Raw genomic sequence first — 16,066 nt, forward strand, 5'->3', positions numbered from 1 at the left:
CTATTAGATGGCTGGGGAACATTGAAGTTTAAGTTTCCTCAGCAGACATAACCACAAAGAGCTGGTTTAAATAAGCTACTGCAATTACAAGCTGTTTTGTAAATTTTAACACTGCATTATAGCGATTAAGTCTAAACAGAACTGGTTAAAAAATGCTGTATAGCCTTTGCTCTCAATATTTACCAATCCCTCCAGCATATTAGCCAGGAATGAAAAGAACAATTTAAAATTCATTCACAAATTTTTAAACTAAGCCCCTCGTGCTAGCCTAGAGCAATGTTTCTTTATCATAAAAACCCAAAACAATGTATGCAAAATGGTATGGGATACTTCGGTGCTGCTTAAATGCTATCTGGATCAACTTTTGCCTTAATTTTTATCCTTCTTTGGTATTTGGCTCTGTACTACACAAAAAGAAAAATACCCAAATAGTTAATTTTCTTGCACAAATCAAAACCATGTAAAGGTAAGTTACTGCAACATGCAAAACCACGTACCGTGCACCTGCTTTGAGCAGGGGTTAGAAAGAGGATCCCCAGAAATCCCTTTGAGCCTAAATTATTCTGCAATTCTGTGCAGCTGGATTTTTTGGCATTAAAAACATAATCCTCTAAATTAACCAATCAACTGATAATCCTACAATACTCCTGCCCCCTTCAACAGTTTCAGGATCCTTCTCATGCCCAGACAGCAACAAAACTTACGAGGCTGCAGCTGAGCCTACTAACACCGCTGAGCATGAAACACTGACTGTGCATTTTTGGCAATATTAAAATATTTATTTTTTTAAGTATTTGATTTTAACATCCAACCCCCCTTTTTGAAAGCAATTTTGGTGCTTAGTTGTCTAAAGTTTACTGACTTTTTATTGCACATTTAGACTCTAAATATAGGAAAATATTTTATGGTTCTGATGCCTATTTTATTGACATACTTTTGGAAAGCATTACCTAGCCAAACAAACATTCAAGGATTTATAGTGTTTATGCTGTAAAGCAGGAGAAGGAATTGTCTCAGGCTATGAACTTCTACCTCACTTTCTTCATCTGTGATAACATTATTAAAAATAACACCAAAAATTATTTTTAGCACAACTGTTTCGTAAAGCCCTCATGTTTCTCTCATGCATCCATATGCTGCCAGTCCACATGGCCTAATTTAACGGCCCTAAGAAAAAATATTGTTGGTGCCCTCTAGCTGATTTTCCTCACCAATTTCCTGCAGACACTGAACAGCAGTCTCTCTTTTCTCCTGACATTCCTGGGTCTTTCACTGGTGCCTCCAAAATGCAGTGCCCTGGAATAAAATAAGGCACTTCCTACAGAAGGTACAGGAATCAAAACACTCAAATCCCTTACTGCTCTCAAGTGTAGGAGCTCTTCAAATAGCATAAATGCTGTGAAAAACAGAGGACGTGTAACTGTGTTCAATACCACCTTACCAAGAACAGGTGAAGCACCTAAATATACTTTGTAGCAAGTCTGCACATTCCATGGGGAAATACAACCTGCAATTTTGCATGAAACACAGGAAGCCCCTCACCCATTCAGAAGTTATTCTGCAATTCCCCTCTATCAGGAGCCTTCAAAAAGCTTCTAAGTCTTTCACTGTGTTCTGCCACACATTCTGAGGTTAGTTGCTGATGGATCAGACAATTTCACAGCTCAGAGCCCAGGGCCTCCCTTTTGCCATCACACAAGCCTTGGCAACCAGGGAGAGCTTTCCTCTCCTCTCACTGATGTCAGTCAAAGGGACAGACTCCCTGTTCCACCCTCCCTGCTCCCATCCCCTCTGCCTCCAGCCCCTCTCCTGGAGGCTGCATCAGGTACCACTGAGGTACAGGACCACATCACCTTTTAGCTGCATGTCCCTGTCCAGCAGGGACCCAGCTGGAGCACAGCTCCAAAGCTGGGAAAGCCACGAGGCAGGGATGCTAACACATACTTTGAACACCATCTCCAGTGTGACAGGTGACGTCAACAAAACAGTGTCCAAATCCCAAAGAGGAGATCTCTCCTGGCTGGAGGAAAACCCCTGCTGAGGAAGAGCTGTCTCAGGAAATGCTGAGCCTGTGGTGGCAGGCAGCTGCCTGGCAGCTGCTGGAACAGCTCTTTGGCACCTCTGAGTGAGTGCATCTGCTCTAAGCCACACCAGTGGCTGCCCAAAGGATGCCAGAGAACAGAGTCTGTGTGGAAAGCAGGGTTAAAGCTCTGTTCTCTTCCTCCTTGTCCAGCTAAAAGAGGCAGAGGTTGGCCGGAGCTGGCTGTCTCTGTGCATTTAATTAAAGCCATAAACCTCTGTGGAGAACTCTGGATGGCCCTATTAACCATTAATCAAATTAAACATAGAAGAGAGATCAGGATCTGAAGCTCAAAATAAATACTGTGAGACAGACTAACTTTTAGGATTGCATTCATAATCCTCAGAAGGTCTCTAAACCTTGATTGGGAAAAAGGAAGCTGCAGCATATATCGTGTACTTTTGTGTTTGAACAGCAGTTGCAAAGCAGAAACTGCTCAAATGAGTGGGAAGCATCAGGCTAATCCTGCAACTTCCAGCTATCTTTGGAAACTTAACTTCCCATGTGCCATCTGCCTTTGGAAGACAGAATGGGTTAATCACAGTGGCCAGGCATTTTGGAAGGGTCCTAGGGCTCCATTTCTTTAGTGCCTTACTACAACATTCCAGCTAATGTTCCTTTCACATACACCTCTAGGAAAAGGATGCTACAGACTCAGTCAATACTCATTAGGCGGTTTTAATCCAAATCTCTACATCAATTAAAAGATGAAGGGCTTATTTGGACATGGAACAAACTCTTTGTTCACATAAAAGAGGCATTTTATGCCATTTGGAAAGTGAAAATTTTGGCACAGTTCATTTTTCGGCTTGCTTGGGGTTTTTTAGTTGGTTTGTTGTTTGGGGGGTTTTTTTTGGGGTTTTTTTGGGTTGTTCTTTTTTTTCAACCAGCTGTGACTGGAATATGGGAGACCTAGAACAAGGCTAGTTTGTGCTATTTCTTCTCTGCAAGGCAACAGACTTTTCAAAAGCCTGATGTCTTGAAACATAAAAGAACACATCAAACCCTTGAAGAGAATAGGTACAGATGTGGTAATGTGACAGATGGGCAGTGAAGGTGGTATCTCTGGGATAGAAGGAGATATGGTGGAAAAATTAGGATCTGGCACGAGTAGCTTTTGCTTTTTCCAGTAGTAAAATGTGTCACTTTTCAATACAGAGAAAATATAATGAAAACAGGTGAAGGACAGAACAGGAATCATGGTTACAGTGGTAACTAAGTATTCCCATTTAATTAAGTCTTAAAGAGTGTAGAGATGTCCTATTACCACAAAACTTCATTATAGTTTTAAAAATGCTGTGTTTGAAGTAGGAAGCTGATGAATTATCCCTTACTGGCCCAGGAGCATCCAGTTCTGAATATACATTAATGTAGTGTAGGAATATTGTTTATGAAAAGTAAAGAGATTATGATTTTTCCAAAGACAGTAAGGGAACATCTCACATTAGCAATTTTTTATTTGAAATTTCTGTGATTTTTGAAACAAGGGGCAGTATTAGAAAATATTGGCTCACTGAGGATGGGATAGTATGGTGCATTTCATCACTATATCGTACAACATTAGATAAACCAGGACACTGATGTCAGGAACATAAATATAGTTCATGCTATTCTCAGTCTGTCTGCCCATCAATGTCTTATGGCCTTTCTCTCACTACTAGCGTTGGTAAAACAGGTAATATTGGTTATAATTGAAAAAAATAATAAAATATTATAGAAGCACAGGCTTCTGAGACTACATATTGATTTTTCTTTATTTGGAAGCTCTCCTTGCATTCAAGCACCCCTGAAGAAATCTAAGATGAATAAAAAAACCCCAGTATTTTTATCTGTGGAAATAAGTACACTTGAAGTTAAATTTCAAATTAACACTACCTTTGATATAATCTAAGCTAGATACATTGGTAGCATATTTAACAGTAAATTACAGAGTTTATACCAAAGTTCTAAAGTAAATCAAACCACAAAACTAAAGAAAGCTATTGCCTGAGCACCTGAAACTGGGTTTTCTTAAAATAAGAAACTAGCATTTGATAGCAATAGCCTTGTCTGTGTACAACCCTATTCCAAGATAATAACTAAAAATATTTTAAGATCTATTCTTTACCAAAATTCCTTTAAAGTATTTCTAGAATATGGTGATGAAAAACTACACTAGTCTCTGGTTTGTTCACATGGTATGTATGCCACTTGAGTTGAAGGGACCAAATAACATCAATCATCAAAACATGACAGATTTATTCTATATATTATTCTACACTGACTGCACTGGTGGATAAGGAAAGAGAAACTGATGTCATTGTCTGGCCTGCTTTAAGGTCTCTGATACAGTCTCACTCAACATCTCTGTCTCTCTGCATTGAGGAGATAAGGATTTGATGGCTGGACCATTCAATAGAAAGGGAACTGGCTGGATGGCCATACCCAGAGAGTTGCAGTCAACCTTTCAATGTCCAAGTGGATCTGCATCAAGTAGTGCTCCTCGTGGAACCTTATTGGGACTAATTCTGTTCAATGTCTTAATTAATGACATAGTGGAATTGAGTACACCCTTAGCAAGTTGGCAGGGGACACCAAGCTCAGTGGTGCAATTAATACACTTGGTGGAAGGGATGCCATCTCTAGGGACCTTAATAGGCTTGAGAAGTGGGCCAGTGTGAACCTCATTAAATTCAACATGGCCAAGGCCAAGGACCTGCACATGGGTTGGGGCAACCCCCAGTATCGGGACAGACAGGGAATGAAAGGTTTGAGAGCAGCCCTGGGGAGGACTTGCAGGCACTGTGTGGTGGGTTGACTTGACAGGACACTAGGAGCTCACTACAGCTGCTCTGTCACTCCCTTCCTCAAATGGACAGAGGAGAAAAACCACAACAAAAGAGATAAGGATGGAGGAGATCACTCACCACTTACCATTACAGACAAAACAGACTCGACGTGGGCAAAGAAGTCTAATTTCTCGCCAAAAAAAAAAAAGGGTAGAATAATGAGAAATAAAACAAACCTTAAAAAAAATTCCCCTCACCCTTCCCTTCTTGTCAAGCTTAACTTCACTCCAGACTTCCTCTACCTCCTCTCTGCCAGTAGTGCAGGGGAATGGAGAATGAGGTTGTGTTCACGGCCTCTCCTTCCTCCTCAGGGGGAGGACTCCTCACACTCATTTCCCAGCTCCAATGTGGGGTCCCTCCCATGAGAAGGAGCACAAGCTTCCCATGGGGTTGCAGCCTCTTTCAGGCATCCCCATGCTCCAGTGTGGGGCCCTCCATGGGCTGTAGTTGGGTATCTGATCCACAGTGGAACTTCATGGGATGCAGGGACACAGCTGCCTCACCATGGTCTGCACCCCAAGAATCTGTGCTCCGGAGCCTGGAGCACTTCCTGCCCCTCCTTCCTCACAGGCCTTGGTGTCTGCAGGGCTGTTGCTCTCACATGTTCTCACCCTGCTCTCTCTGGATGCAATTGTTGTTGTGCAGCAACTTTTTTTTCCTTCTTAAATCTATTATTCCAGAGGTGCCACCTCTTTTGCTGATGGGCCCAGCTTTGGTCAGAGGCATGTCCATCTAGGAGCCAGCTGACATTGGCTCCATTAAACACAGGGGAAGCTTCTGGCAGCTTCTCACAGAAGCCACAGCTGTAGTTCCCTGCTACCAAAACCTTGCTACACAAACCCAATACATGCTTAGATGAAAAATTAGATAGGACCCAGCAATGTGCACTTGCAGCACAAAAAGGCAACTGCACCCTGAGCTGCATCAAAACAGTGTGGCCAGCAGGTCAAAGGACATAATTCTGTCCCTTTACTGGGCTCCTGTGAGACCCCACCTGGACAGCATATGCAGCTCTGGTGACAACAACAAGTCAAACACAGACCTGTTGGAGTGGATCCAGACAAGGCCCCAAAGATGATTAGAGAGCTGGAGCTCCTCTCCTGTGAAGCCAGGCTGTGAGACTTGGGGTTATTCAGCCTGATGAACAGGCTCTGGGGAGACCTTACAGCACCCTTCCAGTACCTACAGGGGACCTGTAAGAGAGGGACTTCTTACCAGGGCCTGAGATGATAGGACAAGGGGCAACACTTTGAACTGAAAGAGGGTAGGTTTAGATTAGATATAAAGAAGAAATTCTTTATTGTGAGAATGGTGAAGCACAGGAATAGGTTTCCCAGAGGAGATGTGGATGCCCCATCCCTGGAAGGGTTCAAGCCCATGGCAGGGGGGTTGGGACTAGATAATCTTTGAAGGTCCCTTTCAACCCAAACCATTCTGTGGCTCTGTAATTCCAGTGCACAGAATTAGGAGTACCTCAGAGATACTGTAAAGCAAAAATAAAGACAGTGACTGCAAAGAGACTATTCTGAAATTACATTTATTTCAGTTTGATGTTTGATTGCAAATCAGTAAAACAATCTTCATCCACAGGTACTGCCAATAAAAAATTAATTCAGAATGTATACCCATTTCTAACCCCATCTGGAAAGGGAAACACAGAGAGAGTGACTAGGGATATCACCAAAACTGGGGAGTGGGAAAGGGCAGCATACAGACACTCCACTGTCTTCACTTTCTCCATCCCTGAGCACTGTGATAACCTAAGATCGTATTTAAGCGTTAATGACCTCACATGCACAGGATCTGACCTGCCCTTGAGGATGAAGTTTCATGCTTTAGTGAGGTCAGTGCAGTGGTAAGCTGCCACCCAAGAGGGGAGGATGCCACTTTGCTTCTTCCTCTCAATGCCAGCTGTGTGCTCCTGCCAGATCTAGAGCTTGCCTGTGCCCATGGGGAGCCAATCCAAGGCTCACCCATCAGAAATCCCTGGCTATCCAACAGTTCAGGGCCCGCCCAGCTGGCCAAACCAGCCCAGTGTGGGCTGCAGAGGGCAGCTAGCAGGAGCAGCCCCTCTGGGACATGAAACCACAGCCAGGACAATGGGAAACCTTTCCTCAATCTCCAGCCACCTGCCCACTCACTTCCAGCTTCAGCAGCACTGGAGAATCCAGGCCAAGGTAAAGAAAAGCTGACCTCTCAAAGTTGAGAGGCACTTCAGACACTGATGCAGACAACTCCAGCAGGGACCACCAGAGAGCCAGCAGGGCCTTGAAGGAACAGCAGGGGGAAGAAAGGAGAATGTCCAAACCACTCCATGCAAAGGAGAGAGACGCAGCTTGGCTGCAGCCCCCTGGCTGGTCCCTGCCACCAGTGCCTGCCAAAAGGGAGCTCACCCCAGAGGTGTATTGAGCTCTGCATTGATTTGCTTACTGGGCCTATTGAAACCCAAGTATGCCTGATGTTTCAGAAATGCCCATTTGTGATATTTTTCAAAACCTTTGTCCATTTTTTTCCCTTTGTGGCAAATTGTACAGATTAAATCCGTGAGTAGTTTCCTCTAAAAGAGATGGTTTCTTTTCTTCTTGTGAGGTTTTTTCATATTGCTCATCAAGGAAAGAATGCAAGGATCAAACTCATAAAGCATTCTTAAAAATCTGATTTATTAAAAAAAGTACAATTACCAAATTACATTGGTTCATCTTTTATATTTCCTAAATAACACAGAAAAAAAGTATGACATCTCATAGAGACTCTTCAGGGATTTCTCCTCAAAAGACAGTTTCGCTTGTTAGTTATACCCAAATTCCCCTCTTCCTGGACTCCCTCAAGCCACCAGCTCTTATCTCTCATCTCTGGAATATGTTAAACTATGAAAAAAGCATTATCTTGCCAACTTGGCATAAGAAGAGCAGAGGTATCTCTCCTTGCTCTTATGGGAATGCCTACTGAAATGAAAGTTTTTGGGTTACTCCAGCTTACGCACTGATTAATATGACTCTTCTCTCACTGACATCTCCTTTTCCTGTGAAAAGTTCAAAAGTTCAGCTAAGCAACAATCTGATGTCTTAGCTTGCTATACAAGCCTCTGGGTTATTTAATCAAGAAATCAGATTTCTACAACACATAGAAGTCACTCACCACAGTCAGACTAGGAATTGTTGCTAATTAACAAAAATGCCAACATGCAATTATTTATTATATTAATTAATGAAAGTATATATAAGCAGCCTATCTGTAAGAAGTTAGATGCAATCTCTAACAGACTTCCTGCTGCTGTGCTGCCAGTTTCTCAGTGCAACTGTGGCCATTCCTAATTAAATAAATAATTTACCCTGGAAGATTTCATTGAGTGCCAGACACAAGCACCAGGGCTGGGTGAAAATAAATCACTGTCGGCAGCATGCCAGTACTCATTCCTAGAATCTATGGAAAATGGCTACTTCCCTACAGCAAACATTTTGCATAACTATTCTGCACAGCTTAATTGATCTCTGCAATAGCATGATAGTAAAACCTCCTCCATTTCCATGTATTTTAAGACAGTATTTAATTTTCTTTTTATTTCATTCTCTTCACATTTGCTGGCTTTTTGCATCAGTTGTGCAGCTTCTGGTACAGAATCATATTTTTTAAAATTCATTTATTTAGGGTGAAAGTCTTCCTCAATACCAACTCTTGGTATGATGCTGACCCAAATCCATCCCTTTAAGTCAACATGTTAATGCTCTATCACCATCCCCTGCTTTGATTTCTACCATACTCCTATCAAACTCAAGTTACTGCCTTCTCTACCAATGTCCTTTAATCATAAACTCATAAACCCTGCTTTTAATGTTTAACATTTACTGTGCTACACTGCTATTTAGGCATTTTCATAACCACAGAAAAAATTAGGAAAATTCTCACTTTGTGCTGTGATGTCAATCTATTTTAAAACCTATTTCAAGATACCACAACAAATATTATGGTGTGACTTCAATACCTGACAGCAGTGTAAACATCAGCAAGTTTTCCTGGGTAATGACAGGCATCTCAATTATCCAGATACTGTCTCAGCAAAAGGGCAGCCTGACTTACCGCATGGTCAATGACTTTCTATGCATTAGTAATTTTAGAAAACCTAGACAGGAAAAAGAGTCCTTGGTTGCTCCTTCACAGAAAATTTCTCCATTCATTTTTGTGGTGAATTTATTGTTCCTGTTCAGAAGAGTTCAGGCATTCTGGGGGGGGGGGAGGGGGGTCTGTGCTCACCACTGCCTGCCCCACGCACCAGATCCAAAAGGTGAGCTGAGCTCCTGGTCTCTCTGCCAGGTCAGGTTTCAGTTGCTATTCCCCAGTCTTTCAGAGAATTTGGGTTTTTTCTTGCAAATTTTGGCAGTCAGCATGTGACACTTCTAATATAAAAAACCCACTGGCATTTCAAGAAAAAGCCAACCACCTTGATGGGGCTGCTCCCCTGAGGAAACAATGAAGGGAAGACATTCCTCTCTGCATACACTTTACCCCAAGGCACATAACTTCCCAAGTGCCTCCTGTGTTTCACAGCTCCCAAAACTCTGCTCGACCACCTACCCACTTTTTGGCCAGCTGGCTGACCCAGAAAAGCAGCAGAGAAGCAGCAGCCACTGCAGGGAGGAAGAAGCAAGCACAGCTTGCAGAGCAGCACCGCGTGGGAAGGAGCTGCTGGCTGGGCACAAAGAGGGTCAGCTACAGCTTGCCCTGGAATGAGCAGTCCAAGGGGAGTCGGACACAGAGGTCATGAGAAGAAAGGACAGGGAAGAAAGAGCACACCAAGAGAAAGAGCTTTCTTCTTCTACCGCAGTTAACTCCCCTAAATTTCCTCCCTCCTCCTGGTTCCCCAGTTTCCAAAAATAACCTATACAAAAGCAAAAACTGCAGAGGGAGGGAGCCTTAAAAGAGCTGCAGTTGGAAAATACAAAAAGGTGGCAAGGGAATTTATTTAAAAGAAAAAAGCCAAAGAAAAAAGAGACACGCTCTTTTTGGAAAAGAACAGTGACATCTTTTAGCATGAAGCCATTTCAGCAGGGATGTAGGTCAGTAGCTGAAACCAGCACCTGTGGGGTCTCAGGTCCTGGGGCTGATGTGGGCAGCCAGAGGGGCCCAGGGGTTGTTTGGCTTCTCCCCAGGAAGATGGAGAAGTCTTGGGCTGGTCTTGGTCCCTCCTTCCCTCATATGATGCAGCTCAACAAATTGTTCCTCTTTAGGCAGCCACGTATTTCATGTTTCTGGTATCAGAAGATGCTTGACATTTGCCCTTAAAAGTAAAGGCACCTTAATGTGGAAAACATCTTTTAATGACTAAGAGAGCCAAGAGCAGATATTTGCACCCAAAGAATTCAGTTCCTCCCACATCAAAGCAACCTCCTAGAAAACTGATTATAAACAAATTAAAAAACAACTAGCGTGCCTATCAAAAATAATTGTTTTGCTGCTGGCAAAGAATTAAAGACTCAGAGGGCCTGAAACAAACACTGGGGGTTAAATTTGATTCCTAATTTGCCAGACTGGACAACAAGGTGAGAGAAAGGGAAAAAACTCCTCCTGTTGTGTGGAAATGGTTGTCCACTGTTCACATGACATCTGTGGGATGGATGGTGTTCCTCTAACAATTGAGAAGTTAATTCAGGTACAGGTTGAGAGATTTGGGGTTACACAAACATCAGCCATCATAATTTCCACGTCACACCGGCTTTGATTTCAGGTGTATTACAGCACTCCAAAGACACATGCAATTCTTTTGTCTCTGCTTTTCAGCCCTGATCAAAATAAGCAAGTATTAGCACATCTCTGCATCACTACAGTGAGATACAGGAACATCCCCACTCACTCCACCAGAAGCAGCAAGACAGCACTCACTGTCAAAAGGTCTGTTTTCACCAACATCTCCTTCTTGTGCCTTTCACCACTTGATTTCTCTATAACAGGAAAAATTATTAGGGTCTCCAGGTCTCCCCATGCTTTTAACATGAAATACTACCACATACTACAGAGTCTCTCAGAGATGAGTGCCCAGAGAACCATTCCACTTCCTGTACAACAAACCCACTGTTTTGAATGAGCATTTCCCTACCTCTGCAGACATTTGTTATCTTCTTGCATTTCAGTAGTGACATTCCAAAAAGTCTGGAGAAAATTGGTAGCTGGCTCTGAGGAGGAATTCCAGACTGATGCCCCAAGCTCAGTCCTCGGGTGCTGCATGGCCACTGTGGTGCTCAGCCAGGGTTTGAGCCTCAGCCTGGCACACACTGCTACCACTGCCCACAAAACAACCTATTTCAGAGAGAGAATGTTTCTCACCTTAGTGGTTCTCAAGAAAAGTTTAAAAATATAAAGCAAATATCACCTAAGTCTTTAGAAAAGAAGAAGCAGAAATGGCAGAAATTATTTGGAGGTTTGGAGCTTTGGATAGGGTTTAAACCTCCTAATTTCTCATCTCTCTCTTCCCTTTTATGCTTAAGTAACCATTTTCAAATGACACAGCTAGCGATGCCAATGAGTTTTTCCACAGCAATCTTCTTCAGCCTCCTATCAAGATGGAAGTCACCACAATCTCAGAAAACATCCCCCGGCAAGCGATGGCACTAAGTGGGCCAAGCCACTCAGAGAAGCAGCAAAGCTGTTGAGAGAGCAGCATTTTTAGGAGCAAAGTTTAGGAGAGTGGGAAGAAGACAGCTTCACACAGCCTTAGCTGTTTTTCCCAGCAGAGCAGAGCTTGAGAAGGAAAAACACCACAAGCCTCTCATCTTCTCTGGCTTGCCACAAAACAGGGGTGTATTTTTCAGCAGGATCCTCTGAGTCTGACACCGAACTTAGCTCAACTGACATGAAATGTTAATGTTTAGGAACAAGGTAGGTGGAGAGGAGGAGGAAAGAAGACATTCATTATTTGATGCAGAATTCATTCAGAAGCTTCTTTGGAACAGCCAGAACTAAAATTTCCATTCAGCTCTTTATTTCTGGTAGCCTAGATAGCTTGAACAACTGGAAGAGGGATCTAGAGGGAGCCCTTACCCCTGCCTGCATGGCAACAGCCCATCCTCAGATACCTTCAGAGAGAAGCAGGCACATTTTTATGACTGTGAGTCTTCAGATGCAGGATGAGAAATTTTCCTTGGGGATATTCATACTGGCTTTAGGCTTCCAGACATGGTGCACAGAAAAGATCTGCCTCCAACCACCCATTCTGTTGCCTGCAACAGCCTCCCAATATGGCCCTACTGCTCCTCACCAGCCCCCAAAACCTCCATAAGAAGAAGGTCACAAGCTCTTGGTGCTACAAACTTAGCAACTATCATTTAAAATAGGCTGGACCATGCTATGAAATTCATCTATGTATTTTATGTATTTTCTCCTCTTCATGTCAATCTGAATTCTCCTCCCTCTGGTACCTTCTTCCACTTTGTGTATTTTATTTTTCTTGCTCTGTTTTTTGTTTGGTTTGGTTTTGTCTACAAATCACCTGAAAAACAGTGTTTCCTTCAGAGGCACCAGAGGAGCATCTCTTTCCTTTGCTGCGCTCTTCCCAGCCCCATTTCTTCTCTGATCACCCTTCTGCCTTTGCTCTGTTTCCTTTCTCTTCCCATCCTTGATTTCTCTCCTCCTTTTCTTCTTTCTTTGATGCTCCTCTTGGTGCTTTCTCCTCATCCTTCCTGCCAAGCTGACTGAGGCACTCCCCTGGGAAGGTGCTGACAAACAGCAGCTGGGCTGTTTGCAGGGTTGTATCAGGTAGGGACACCTACAAAGGAATCCCTGGGCTCTCTTGCTACATTGTTGACTGGAGTGATTCCTCCTCTTCATTGCTTACACAGTTCCTTTGTCAAAACTCAGGAAAATGAAGGTGCAACACCATTTGGGAAGCATATGCCAGTATTTAATGAGCTACATCTGCTTCCTTGCTTTGGGGGGCTGTGCAGAAATCAGAAGCCACAACAATAGTAAAATTGTGAGGATGTCAAGTGCAGCATTAGCAAGGGACCCGGTCTTACCAGTGCTGCTCTCCCTAAGAAAGAGAACATTTTAAAATGACACCTTCTTACTTTGCAGCTCTACTGCCTGGAGGGTGAAATCCACCCCTTTGTGGAATGCTGAGACAGGATCACTTCAGTGCTATTTATTCCCTTAGAAAAGATTTACCCACATTGCACTGGTCTCCTGAAGAGGGTGGAATTTCCTACAAGCAGAATCTCAAACTCCAAGTTCCCCCTGCAATGGAAGCAAGACTTGTTTTTAAGAAAAAATATATTCCTGCTGCTATTTAACAATAAACAAAAACCCCAAAGCAAATTTTTAAAAAGGAAGAAAAGAATACAAATTAAAAGAGAGATTAATTTTATCCCTCCTCTCCTCTTGCACAGTATAACCACAGTTGGAAGTTGATCAACTGCTTTCTTCTTGCACAGCAACTTCCAGCTATATTCAGAGCTATATCCATCCCTCAGTTAGACAGAGAAACCTTGCTGAAATCTCTAGGCTAGATGCACTGGTATGTTCGGGCTGCTTTGCCTGTTTTAGCAATACAGAGCAGCTGTAAATCCAGTTTAACTTGCCACTTCTGTCAGCTTTACCATGCCAGATTAGCACTGCTGTTAGCCTCACAAATATCAACATCTGGAGGTTCTCCTACTGCCCAGTCTGACTTTAAACCTTGCAAATCTGCAATTCATCCACCCATCAGCACAGCTGGCAGGATCAGCCTGAGGTAGTTCTTCACTCTGAGAAAAATCAATTTATCACAATCTCCCATCCCACATTCCTGCAGTCAACCAAGCAGATCAAACAAAATTCACGTAATGATCAGCTCTCAGTTATTCCCTGGACAATTGCCCAGTTGTTCTGGAGGGTGACTCCTGACCCTCTCTGGGATCAGGTGCCTTTCTAGTGCAGGTCTGTGAATCCAAGTCAGCTGGGAAAACAAAATACACCATTTCTTTGTACTTTTATATTTCTTTGGATGTCAGGAAACAGAGCTAAGTCTTGTTTCCTGCTCCTCAGCCAGGGGAGGTAGGGGAAACTGGAAGTAGATGCAGAGAAAGGCAGAAAGAGGGCAGATCAAAAGGATCAAGGAAAATAATATTCATAATAAAAAAAAATCACCAAACAAACAAAAACCAACCAACCACCCACTGCTTCACTCTGCTCTGTAAAGCAGTACATCTTGGAAACAATATGTCCCTCCACCCCCAGTCCAAGTCTTTTTCTCTAGGGATATACAACCATCTCAGGGATTAATATCACTTTCTTTCAACATTCAAGTGCTGCTGCACTTACAGTCTTATAAAAAACCCTCAGAAAACCCAGCTTCTTCATTTGCTTTTTGCCTGAGAAAAATGTATGCAAAGAAGAATCAGAGAGAATTGGGGGGAGTGGGGGGAGCAGGTGTATTCATGTAATTTTGATTTTCTAAGAACAAAGGCTTTACTTTATATATAAATAAGTTAAGGGGAAAAATTTAGGTGCATTTTATTTTTGCCCAGCTGAATCCCAGCCCCTCACTCTGAATACATTAATACATCCACCTTCAGCACAGTCGGGCCCTCCGTGTTGCCATGGAACTGAAACCTTTGCAGTTTGGATGGCGATGCACTTATGCTGTATTTATGCTTTGGAAGCATACTGTTCTTACGCTTCCTATAACAGAAGCAAAATCACTGCATAGCATTAACTCCCTTCGTATTTAAGGCATTCAATTCTCTCTTGCCTGCTCGTCTTCACACAGAGTTTGCTTTTTCCATCTTGCCACATGCAAATGAAACACATTTGACACAGCTATTCTCGTCTTCATGAACTCAACAGCTCACACGCTGAGCACATTATAGAAGGGCCATAAGACTGTGGTCTTTCCCTCTTTAATAGGAGGCTGCTGTCGGGCCTGCAGCAGCTGAGTCAGGGGCTGCAGAAAGCATAAATGTATGAAATATATGTGGATACAGAAAAGTATTATCTTTCAAGGTGGCATTTAAGCAGACTTTTTAAACCTAATAAACCTATGTATTGCTAATGCTTTTGATGCTCCTGAATATTCTTTTGTCTGAATAAACAAATTAGATTATAAAGATGCTGCAGTAGGGATGAATTCTTTCAATACCTTTCTTTAACAACCTAGGCTGGTGGGATATTAGTGGTGAGCAAAGCTTTGGGCACTTCAGTTAGAAAAAAAACAAAGTCAGTACAATTCTGTGTCACCCTAAAGATTTAGCCTACATTGATTATCTTCAGCAGATCTGAGCCTTTTGCCAATGCTTCTGAAAATGCCTGTACACAAATTGCAAATACCTAGATTTTTATGCTGAAAGCAAAAGCAGAGTACAAAAATATCCAAGTTCATTATTAAAAAGATTACCATAGTAAATAAATAAACAAACAAACAAATAGCCATTCATGTATGTAAACATTGGATCTGTACCTGCAGAAACAACTGGAAGCCAGTCCATGGTCTGAAGCCAGCTTGAGGCTTTTTTTGTCCCAGGTTAAATATTTGCACAGTATTAAGCTTAAAATTAAAGCATTTGCTGAAGAAACTTGCTGACTTGTGTATATGGAAAAACAAGAGGGAATTTACTGTCCCTGCACACTGGGGCAGATTCTTGGGATTCCTTCTCCTTCCCATGAATTCCTGGACAGCAGAGAGACAGACAGACTACCGACCGGGGAATTCCCCTCTTGGTTTCTGCAGGATTTTGTGCGCAGGCTGGACAGAGATGCAATAACCCAGGTAGTGACTTTATGAAGGCACCATTTGTTGCTTTGGTGCCTGCCCCTCGACCACCTGGTAACACTCCTTCCTTTTAGCATTGTCCCCAGCTCAGAAAAGCCCCATTCACGCAGCCCCTCCACCCGTGCAGGTTTGACCGGTCCCTGTGCCGCTCCCTGCTCCCCCATTCCTGGTGGCTGGGCCAGCGTGCCGGGCCGCTGGCAGGCACTGGCCACTCACGGCCCCAGGGACACGGGCTGGGGGCTGCTCACAGAGGGGCTTTCTGAGGCAGGGTTGGCTCCTGGCGCCCACTTGCCAAAATAAGGCACAAAAGCACTGCTGTGTCTGTGTGTCTGTCTGTCAAGGCAGCTGATTCCCCATGCCCAGGTGCTAGCAGTGCACACGAGACTCTGTGAGGGCCTGTGTTTTTGGGTACCCCCTTCTGCC

At 43.2% G+C, this 16,066-nt stretch overlaps 1 protein-coding gene across 6 annotated transcripts in view; it reads right to left on the bottom strand.

The window, feature by feature from the left end:
- HIVEP2 (HIVEP zinc finger 2) overlaps window positions 1-16,066 on the bottom strand; it is a 137,145-nt gene that overhangs the window by 85,186 nt on the left and 35,893 nt on the right. The window lies entirely within an intron of this gene.

This window comes from Agelaius tricolor, unplaced genomic scaffold (assembly GCF_023055355.1).
Source record: "Agelaius tricolor isolate 1412-34295 unplaced genomic scaffold, bAgeTri1.0.p SCAF_1, whole genome shotgun sequence".
In the NCBI taxonomy this organism is placed as follows: domain Eukaryota; kingdom Metazoa; phylum Chordata; class Aves; order Passeriformes; family Icteridae; genus Agelaius; species Agelaius tricolor.